The sequence below is a fragment of the Oncorhynchus gorbuscha genome, linkage group LG09 (assembly GCF_021184085.1).
Source record: "Oncorhynchus gorbuscha isolate QuinsamMale2020 ecotype Even-year linkage group LG09, OgorEven_v1.0, whole genome shotgun sequence".
NCBI lineage: Eukaryota > Metazoa > Chordata > Actinopteri > Salmoniformes > Salmonidae > Oncorhynchus > Oncorhynchus gorbuscha.
In genome coordinates, this window is record NC_060181.1 from 30,219,883 (window position 1) to 30,230,539 (window position 10,657).

Consider the following 10,657-nt stretch of genomic DNA (forward strand, 5'->3'; position numbering starts at 1 on the left):
GCTGAGGACTGGGGTAAAGTCATTTTCTCTGATGAATCCCCTTTCCGATTGTTTGAGGCATCCGGAAAAAAGCTTGTCCGGAGAAGACAAGGTGAGCGCTACCATCAGTCCTGTGTTATGCCAACAGTAAAGCATCCTGAGACCATTCATGTGTGGGGTTGCTTCTCAGCCAAGGCAGTGGGCTCACTCACAATTTTGCCTAAGAACACAGCCATGAATAAGGAATGGTACCAACACATCCTCTGAGAGCAACTTCTCCAAACCATCCAGGAACAGTTTTGTGATGAACAATGCCTTTTCCAGGATGATGGAGCACCTTGCCATAAGGCAAAAGGGATAACTAAGTGGCTCGGGAACAAAACATCAATATTTTAGGTCCATGGCGAGGAAATTCTCCAGACCATAATTCCATTGAGAACTTGTGGTCAATCCTCAAGAGGCAGGTGGACAAACAAAAACCCACAAATTCTTACAAAATCCAAGCATTGATTATGCAAGAATGGGCTGCCATCAGTCAAGATGTGGCCCAGAAGTTAATTGACAGCAGGCTAGGGCGGATTGCAGAGGTCTTGAAAAAGAAGGGTCAACACTGCAAATACTGACTCTTTGCATCAACTTCATGTAATTGTCAATAAAAGCATTTGACACTTATGAAATGCTTGTAATTATACTTCAGTATTCCATAGTAACATCTGACAAAATATCTAAAGACAATGAAGCAGCAAACTTTGTGGAAATGAATGTATCATTCTCAAAACTTTTGGCCACGACTACATGGAACCCAAAAGGCTTCTAACTGGAACCAAAAAGGGTTCTTCTCTGGGGATGACCAAATAACCATTTTGGAACCCTTTTTTTCTAAGTGTACAATGATAAAAAAAGTCAACTGATAGCATGAGGGAGAACACAATGGGTGGTTATTGGTCTGTGGTTCTCCTGGAGGTCTACCACTGTGAAACAGTTTTTTATAGTATCACTACACAGACAGTAACACACACAGCAGCAGCAGCAGCAGCAGCTGATCTTCAGGAAGCATATCCCTGCGAGACAAAGGAGAAAAAAATCCCATTTCAGGAGCACTATAAGGCCTGGCTCTACGTGCTGTGGCTGGAGATGACCCACTGCTTCTAAGAAGTGGGGATGAAGTAGTCCCAGTCCCCAGTCTGGCCAAACATGGCCTCATGTTGTAAAGGTCTGTTTAAGGAAACAAGGCTGATGTGATGTTTGGCTAAGTCCTCAGAGGAAGAGAGGTGGCTATAACATGTGCAGGGAGCTTGAAGCATCTATGAACTCAGTTACAGCATCTTGGATTTCTGCGACTGCAGCTATGCTGTATGGATTTACCCAGCATAACAATATCATTTTTGCAAATATTGTATATAAGAGGCACGGAACATCTATATGGTGTTTAGATACAACAATAACTTATATAAGGAGTGTTACATAATATCCTTCTCAGCTTCTCCTTTCTCTACTTGGGAGCCTGCGAGCTGCATCCCAGCTCCCACCTCCCTAGCTATGCCATTCACTCTCCAGGCACCCGTGTGTGTGTGTATTTCAGTGTTTATGTCAGTGTGCCCACAGTGCACTCCACTGTACTGCATGGCACATGAAAACACACAGAAATACATCCATTTGGACCAAAGTAGAGGAGCACAAACCGCTTGGTATTAAATTAGACTGAATATGCAAATGTAATAGCAAGGGCTACAATTTTGCTGTTTTATTTATGTGATTCTAATATTCCACTGAACAGCCCAAAATGGTTTACAATGAAATCTGGAGGGGAAATCTTGGTGAGATTTCTTTTGACTTTTGATACAATGAAGAATAATAATTAGGTCATCACACCTTTACTAAAAGTATTTGGATAAAAGACTAAGGAAATCTGAATAAGCTAATGTATTTTATGGTAGAATGTAGGTTGCATGTTTAAAGACTGATACTTAGAATACCTGTGAAGACTGTTGACAAAAAATGAATGTGCTCATTACTTTTCCAGGCCTTTTTTGTATACCCTTTGCCCTTGTAGTAAATACTATAACCTCATGTCATGCTCAAACACCTCAATGTCAAGACTTGAACACTAAATATAGTGGCATTATTTGGATGAGTGACTGAGGTCCCCCTATGCCCTCAGGTTGTTGAGGATGAGGCCAAAGCTGCCCTATCACAGCCCCAGATTTGTGATATGACCTCTTGATGACTCAGGGCAGGCGTCAGACAGGGGCATCATCCTGGTGTCTCTGTCCCATTAGCTGATCAGCTCTATATTATTCTCCCTGATCTGACACATACACACAACACACATACGCCATGTCCTCGACCCCCCCCATCGCTGCAGCTCACAGATAATGGTCACGTCTTGGGCCTGTTGCCTAATGAGGACCAACAGATGGGACGGACTCTCTCTCTCTCCCAGTCTCTCTCCCAGTCTCTCTCTGTCTCTCTCTCCCAGTCTCTCTCTGTCTCTCCCCCACTCTCTCTCTCTCTCTCTCTCTCTCAAGGCATAGCATAGCTGATTGTCTCTGTGTGGAGTGGGATGGTGATAACACACTGCAGTGTTTTTCCATTGACAGGGCTATTTCTAGACCACACTGTGTTGCTGCATGACGTCCGCATCCTCCTTCTAGGAGATTAGACCTTGAAGTAGAAGTAAACAAGCAAACACATCTATTGATCAGAGGTTGATAACTTAAATGAGTTCATGAATACTGAACTAATCAAAGCATTAATGATAATTGCATTGGACACTGAAACTGTTCTCCATCAGCATTTCTAGATATGCTTAAGGCCTACTTGTTTTAAAAACACAGTAGAACCATATTACAGTCTGTTACATCTCTGTTATTGTAACATAGCAGGATGTTCAGTTAAGTTGTGCATCCTGCTATTTGATGATGTTTGGCATTTTGCAATAAAGTAGAACATGCAACTTGAGAAATGCCTATTTACCTTATATAGTCAAAACTATTAAAAAACACCAACTATGTGGAAAGTGCTCAAATTACATCCTTGACCAAAAGTGATACTGAAACACATAACATGGATACATATTCATTGTAGTGCTTCCCTGGCTGGCTTCCTCTATGCCCCAGAAACAGGGAAGAACCCTGCAGTGTTGGTACCAAACATACAGCAGTGAAGTGAGAGCCTGACCCACTTGGGAAACGGTTATTGCTTCATGTTAGGAGTTGTCTGAGCCCTGGAGCCTGCTGGAGGCAGGGGAGCTCACAGCAGAGAGAGAGGGAGGGGAGGGGGAGGGAGGGAGAGAGAGAGTGAAAGAGAGGTTAGAGGGAGTGAGGGTGAGGCTGGCTCAATGGATGGCTAGGCAGGGGTACAGAGAGAGGGGGAGATAAAGAGAAAGAGAGGGAGATAAAGAGAAAGAGAGGGAGATAAAGAGAAAGAGAGGGAGATAAAGAGAAAGAGAGGGAGATAAAGACAGAGACCTTGAGGGAGAGAGAGGCTGACTTAATGATAGTGTGCAGGAGGGGTGGGTTTGGAGTCGCGTTGCTGAATCAGGGCTCGTTACCATCACAGCGTTCCTCTGGGACCATGATGTCAGGGCAGAATGGTGGGATGTGAAGGGAAGAGGAAAGCAAAGGGAGGCAAAGATATTGGGAGGAAGGAGGAGGTAGACAGCGAAGAGAGGAGAAGGAAGATGAAAAGGGAGGAGCAAATGAGGAGGTGATAACCACAAGGGTATTGACAGAAGAGAGTACAGGGGTGATATAAAGTACAGATGGCTGTAATGCTACAACCTAACAACCACTAAAGTCTTTAGGGGTGAATGGAGACATATGGCAGAGAGCAATTAAGGAGTGATATCACTCTTATCCTATGATATCACTCTTATCCTATGATATCACTCTTATCCTATGATATCACTCTTACCCTATGATATCACTCTTATCCTATGATATCACTCTTACCCTATGATATCACTCTTATCCTATGATATCACTCTTATCCTATGATATCACTCTTATCCTATGATATCACTCTTATGATATCACTCTTATCCTATGATATCACTCTTATCCTATGATATCACTCTTATCCTATGATATCACTCTTATCCTATGATATCACTCTTATGATATCACTCTTATGATATCACTCTTATCCTATGATATCACTCTTATCCTATGATATCACTCTTATCATATATCACTCTTATCCTATGATATCACTTATCTTTGCATATTACTCTAAGCCCTTTTAAGCCAGAATCAATGCAGCCAGAGTTTGGTGGTATCAGTTTAATCCGTTTTACACCGGGTTGTAGAGATTAAAAATACAATCAATATCATGTTGTTTTGCTACCAACACTGAGTGGTTCAAATTGTAATCCAATCTGGATGTATTACTCTGATCCTGACATTATTATACCAACAGACTTTAATATTACAGTAAGAGATACAGCTGCCATTGAGAACTTCTGGTGTGGTCCAGATGCCATGTTAACTCCTGGCATGGGGGACTCTAGTCTGCCATTTCAAAGTATAATCTGACCACATCACCAGGGCTTTTGGGTGGCACTAAATTCAGCTCCATCACATGACAGATCTCTTTAGCGGCCCGGAATAGCAGGCGTATTTAATAACAGGTACATTCTCCGAAAGGAATGTCTCTGAACTGTTACAACCCAAAGGGAGAGACAAACAAAGTGATTGCACAGCTTTGGGCACACATTTTGTACCCCACCAGTCCCATATGGTTGGCTTGCTCGTGGTCTTTATTGGACCTAGCAGCCTCTTAGTCTCTCTCAACCTGAAAAACAGTCAGGAACTCCCCTTCTCCCCCTCCCCTTCTCATTCACATGAGTGAATTAAGGTCTGGTGGCAGCAGGGAGGAACTGTGTTTGCATAGGGATTGTACCTTGATTCATTCCAATTCCCAATGGGGGACAGCTGTTGCTGTTGAACACAGTGTGAATGGAGTCAATCAATATTCTAGCGCTACAACCGGTCACCATGTAGACCAGCAGGACAGTCACAATGGATAGCAATGATCACCATGGCAGCAGGTGTTGTCCCCTCTAGTGCAGGCTAAGTGGTATTGACAGTTGCTATCAGGACTCCGTAATCTAAGATAATAGTTTCATTTATCGATGTAACTTGGATCAAAATGTTGTTATTGACAGACCCTTAAACTCAATCATGTCGGAGACAATTTCCAATGTTTTTCTAAGATGTGTGCAAGACATTGATCTTTGGCATTTTACGCATAAGGCATGTCATTTTAGCGATAATGATTTGATATGAAAATAGTCTCTTGAGCCAGACGGCTTTCTTCCACAATCTTTGAATGCTTCATAGGCTTCCGTTTCTCCAAGGTTGGGGATATCCAAGATGTCGGATGTGAATAGGGCAAGATAATCTGCATTTTGCATTGCTGTATGAGAGCGATGCTAAGCTGAGGTTGTCTGACACAGTTTATGTGATGAGAGCGACACACGCACGCACGGGCACACACACACACACACACACACCCCAGTGTGATGCCAAGCTGACGCTGCCAGCCTCTGCCCCATGCGAGGAGGGATGATGTAATTTACTTAAATTGCACTGTTGGTTAGGGTCTATAAGTAAGCATTTCACTGTAAGGTCTACATCTGTTGTATTCGGTGCACGTGACAAATAAACTTTGATTTGTCTGCCGCCTCTGTTGTGTGTGTCTATGTGGATGTGGGCCGTGTTCACAGCCTTGTGTGTTGTCTATGGACAAAGGCTGAAGTCACTGCCAAGCATGGCTCTGGTGGAGAGGAGGAGAAGGGGTGGTGGCGGACAGGGAGAAGAAGGAAGATGAGGAGGGGAGCCAAAATCATCAAACCTGCAGATATTTCATAAATGCCTTTTTGAAAAGAATACCTTCACCTGCTGAGCCTGCTTCACAGGATAAAAGAAAACACAGCCCCCTAACAACAACCTTGTTTTTAGTGGTAGAGTAATGTTTTGGACTTATCTTGTACCCCCGTTATCTTCCCAGATGGAATCTTCCAGACAATTGTATGAGAGGATTAGGGCCTAGGCTGGCTGACCATCATTCATAATAATGTTTTGGTCACACTTACCCAAACACAGGATTGTGCAGCAGTCTAATTTGTTTTGAAAAGGGCACTGAACACAAGACTGGCCAATAGATATGGCTGTCAGTTAAAAGGTGGACTCTATGGGAGGACATCCTATCCACTACTGCTCTGGTGCCTGAAATGATCAATGGACTGCATCTCTAGTATCCACTGTGAATAGTCTTAGTGGATATAAAAGTAGAAATCAAATGTACAAAATGTTACCACAAAGAAACCTCTCTCTCTCGTTCTGTCTCCCACTGCTTGCCCTTTTACCCAATCTCTATCCTCCCTATGTCTCATCTCTCTCTTTCCTCCCTGTTCCTGCCGAGGCCGTGCTTGGCATGGATGGCACGTTGAGCTACACGTGATAAAAAGGCTGCTCCACTCTGCTCTGAGAAGGCTGGCATACACACACTCTCTCTCTCTGACCCTCATCTCCATGGCACCAGTACCAGCCTGATCAACAGCTCTATAGATCGCTCGCTTTCTTTGTTTCTCCCTCGATTTCTCCATCTCTCGAACCCCAACTCCCTCTGTCTCTCTCTCTCTCTCTATCGGTCGGTCTCTCTCTCTGTCCGTTGGTCTCTTTTTCTGTCTCTCTCTTCTCGGTCTGTCTCTCCGCCTGTCTGTGTAGTTACTAGATCATCCTGTGGTACAGTCTTATCAGACATGCCCTGGTCATGCAGGGTGATGCAGCAATCCTAGTTCTGGAGCATTAGGGATGGGACGGAGGGAGGGGTAAGCCATTGAGTCGAAAAGTATTGGAAAGTTTGACTAAAATCTGTTAGTTACATGACATTAATCTGATCGTAATAGAACCACAGTACATTTCAGCCAATCTATTATAGTACATTTCCTCAATCTGTCTGTATTGGTTTATGGTTTTAACCACATGTATTAGTTGCATTTCCTGTCAACCCTGGTGCAGTCATAGAATCTTGGACGACATATCTGATCAACTCTTATTTGGAGGAGTGCCAGTAGTACACTTCCATTATCATTACATCTCTTCTCTACACAATGTGTCTATCGTGCCCCCTCCTTCCCTCCCTCCCTTGGTACTGATACAGTCTCCATCTCAGGCTGCTTATCTTGCCAGCACACAGAACATTGTTAACCCTCGAGTTAAAAATGGGACAAAGCTCTGCTCCACTCATTGCTGTAGAAAGACACAGGCACATATGAATGTGTCCCTTTGGCTTGGGAGGATTACAGTTCAATACAAGACACTGTTGCAGTCGATAGTCTGGCAGAGAGGGAAGGAGTAGGACCTAGCTTGACACTAGCTGTTGTTATATAAGATAGATGTTTTTATTGTTGTCTATATTTTGTATGGTTGTCTATGTGTGTTCATTGCTGTGTCTGTATTGGCTGATGCAATCAAGACAGACAGACAGACAGACAGACAGACAGACAGACAGACAGACAGGCAGGCAGGCAGGCAGGCAGGCAGGCAGGCAGGCAGGCAGGCAGGCAGGCAGGCAGGCAGGCAGGCAGGCAGGCAGGCAGGCAGGCAGGCAGGCAGGCAGGCAGGCAGGCAGGCAGGCAGGCAGGCAGGCAGGCAGGCAGGCAGGCAGGCAGGCAGGCAGGCAGGCAGGCAGGCAGGCAGGCAGGCAGGCAGGCAGGCAGGCAGGCAGGCAGGCAGGCAGGCAGGCAGGCAGGCAGGCAGGCAGGCAGGCAGGCAGGCAGGCAGGCAGGCAGGCAGGCAGGCAGGCAGGCAGGCAGGCAGGCAGGCAGGCAGGCAGGCAGGCAGGCAGGCAGGCAGGCAGGCAGGCAGGCAGGCAGGCAGGCAGGCAGGCAGGCAGGCAGGCAGGCAGGCAGGCAGGCAGGCAGGCAGGCAGGCAGGCAGGCAGGCAGGCAGGCAGGCAGGCAGGCAGGCAGGCAGGCAGGCAGGCAGGCAAGGCAGACAGACAGGAAGGAACGAAAATAGTGGTGTAGATCCTAGCAGAACATATTCACTTTCTAGACTAGAGCGAGCATCAGGACAACACAGGGTGTGTCAGCAACTCAACACTCAACACCTGATGATTTTCATTGGTTGTGATGAACATTCTATTTGTTGGATTGGGGGTGAACAATGAATGTGCAGTAGTCTAACATTCTCTAGGTCTTTGGCATTCAATTAGTTAAGACTGATACATTTATCTATTCGATCTGGTTTCAGCTCTTATTCCAGACAGTGTCTCTTTGTGCCCCAGACATAACAGAGACTGTCACAACAAGCCGACATGCTGAAGTCTGGGTGGTTAGTAAGGAAATGGCTCCCCCTGGTGGACATAGAGTACCACATTAGACACTAACACACAGCATCACTGACAAGTCCATCCCTAAAGTACCCAATTGAAATACTTGCGTAAAAGTAAAGATTCAAGTAAAAGTGTAAGTCACCCAGTAAAATACTACTTCAGTAAAAGTCTAATTGGTTTTGAATGTTTATGTATTTTTATTTAACTAGGCAAGTCAGTTAAGAGCAAATAATTATTTACAATGACGGACTACACTGGCCAAACCCGCACGACGCTGGACCAATTGTGCGTCGCCCTATGGATTCGAACCAGAGTGTCTGTAGTGACACCTATAGCACTGAAATGCAATTCATTAGACAGCTGAGCCACTCGGAGCCCAAATATACTTAAGTGTCAAAAGTAAAAGTATAAATCATTTCACATTCAACAAACCAGACCGAATCATTTTCTTCTTTTTTTTTACGGAGGGACATACACCAACACTCAGACATCAGAGACAGTAGGGGTGACCAGGGATGTTCTCTTGAGAAGTGTGTGAATTGGAGTAAGAAGTAAATTATTTCCTTTAGGAATGTAGTGAAGTAAAAGTAGTCAATAATATAAAATAGTAAAGATAGCCCAAAAAACTACTACCACTTGCCCTGCTAGCCTTAGACCTTGTCCATGCCCATGCAGTGGGCAAAGCTGCTTGTAATGTCGTTGGAACCAGTTTTGTCCACTGGGTGTTTTACAAAAAATAATTACATTCTCCAACTTGGCAACCTAGGTGATCCAATATACACTATATACACACACACACGAGTATGTGGACACCCCTTCAAAAGAGTGGATTTGGCTATTTCAGTCACACCAGTTGCTTACAGTTGAACAAAATTGAGCACACAGCCATGCAATCTCCATAGACAAACATTGGTTATACATGCTCTAATAAATCAGTGACTTCAATGTGGCACCGTCATAGGATGCCACCTTTCCAAAAAGTCAGTTTGTCAAATTTCTGTCCTGCTAGAGTATCCCCGGTCAACTGTAAGTGCTGTTATTGTGAAGTGGAAACGTCTAGGAGCAACAACGGCTCAGCCGCACTCAGGACCGCCGTGTACTGAAGCGCATAGCACGTAAAAATCGCCTGTCCTCGGTTGCAACACTCACTACAGAGTTCCAAGCTGCCTCTGGAAGCAACGTCAGCACAAGAACTGTTCGCCTGGAGCTTCATGAAATGGGATTCCATGGCCAAAGCAGCCACACGCAAGTCAAAGATATGTAAATCTCACTGCCATTGGACTCCCGAACAGGGGAAACGCGTTCTCTGGAGTTATGGATCACACTCACCATCTTGCAGTCCAATGGACGAATCTGGGTTTGGAGGAGGAAGAATAATGGTCTGGTGCTCTTTTTCATGGTTCGGGCTAGGCTCCTTAGTTCCAGTGAAGGGAAATCTTAACCCTGCATCATACTAGGGGACCAACTCCATATTAATGCCCATGATTTTGGAATTTGTTTTTCCACATACTTTTGGTCATGTAGTGTACTTTACAATATGCAAAACATAATGTTACTCCTGGGTTCGCAGCAGGACTGAGGTATTCCAAGTCGGAAGTTGAAGAACTACCATCTGGCTTAGAAGAAAAACAGCAAACACCAATTACCTTTGTGAATCTTTGTGGATTTATTATACCATGTTGCCTACCCACCTGAAAGAATCGACATGTGGAATTATGCTAAATACAATATACTGCACATACCACAACTGAGAACAGGGTACACTACGAGACACACCTCTGATTTCTCCTCCCCATAGAATGAGCATTTACCTTGAGTTATTACATGAACGACTCCAGTAATAAGTACATCACAAATAAGAGCATCAGTTGCCTGCACTTCGGACAAAACCATACAAAGATACACACACAGCCCAAACATTTCATAAAAAGACGATTGATAATACAGAATGTTCATTCTCTTGTATTGTATCGTGAATGCATATTCACTATATGAACACATGTATGTATAGTGAATAGACTCTTCCTCGTGTAATATCACAATATATACAACAGTGTAATAACTGGCATCCTGTAATGTTAAACAGTATATATTGGCATTAATTACTAAGTACTGTATATGGCTGTCCTTCTGTTCACCGTGCCTCTGGTCCTGAGTGTTCATATCATTAGTCTATCGTGATCATGCATATCTCCCTTCTCACTGCTCTATTCATGTGTTGACGAGTGAAATAGAACAGATACAAGTTCTGTCAGACAGGCTGCTAGGTGCAGGCACGGACTGGCCACAGGGCAGTTCGGGCAAATGCCAGATGGGCCAGTCTAAAGTTTTGTTT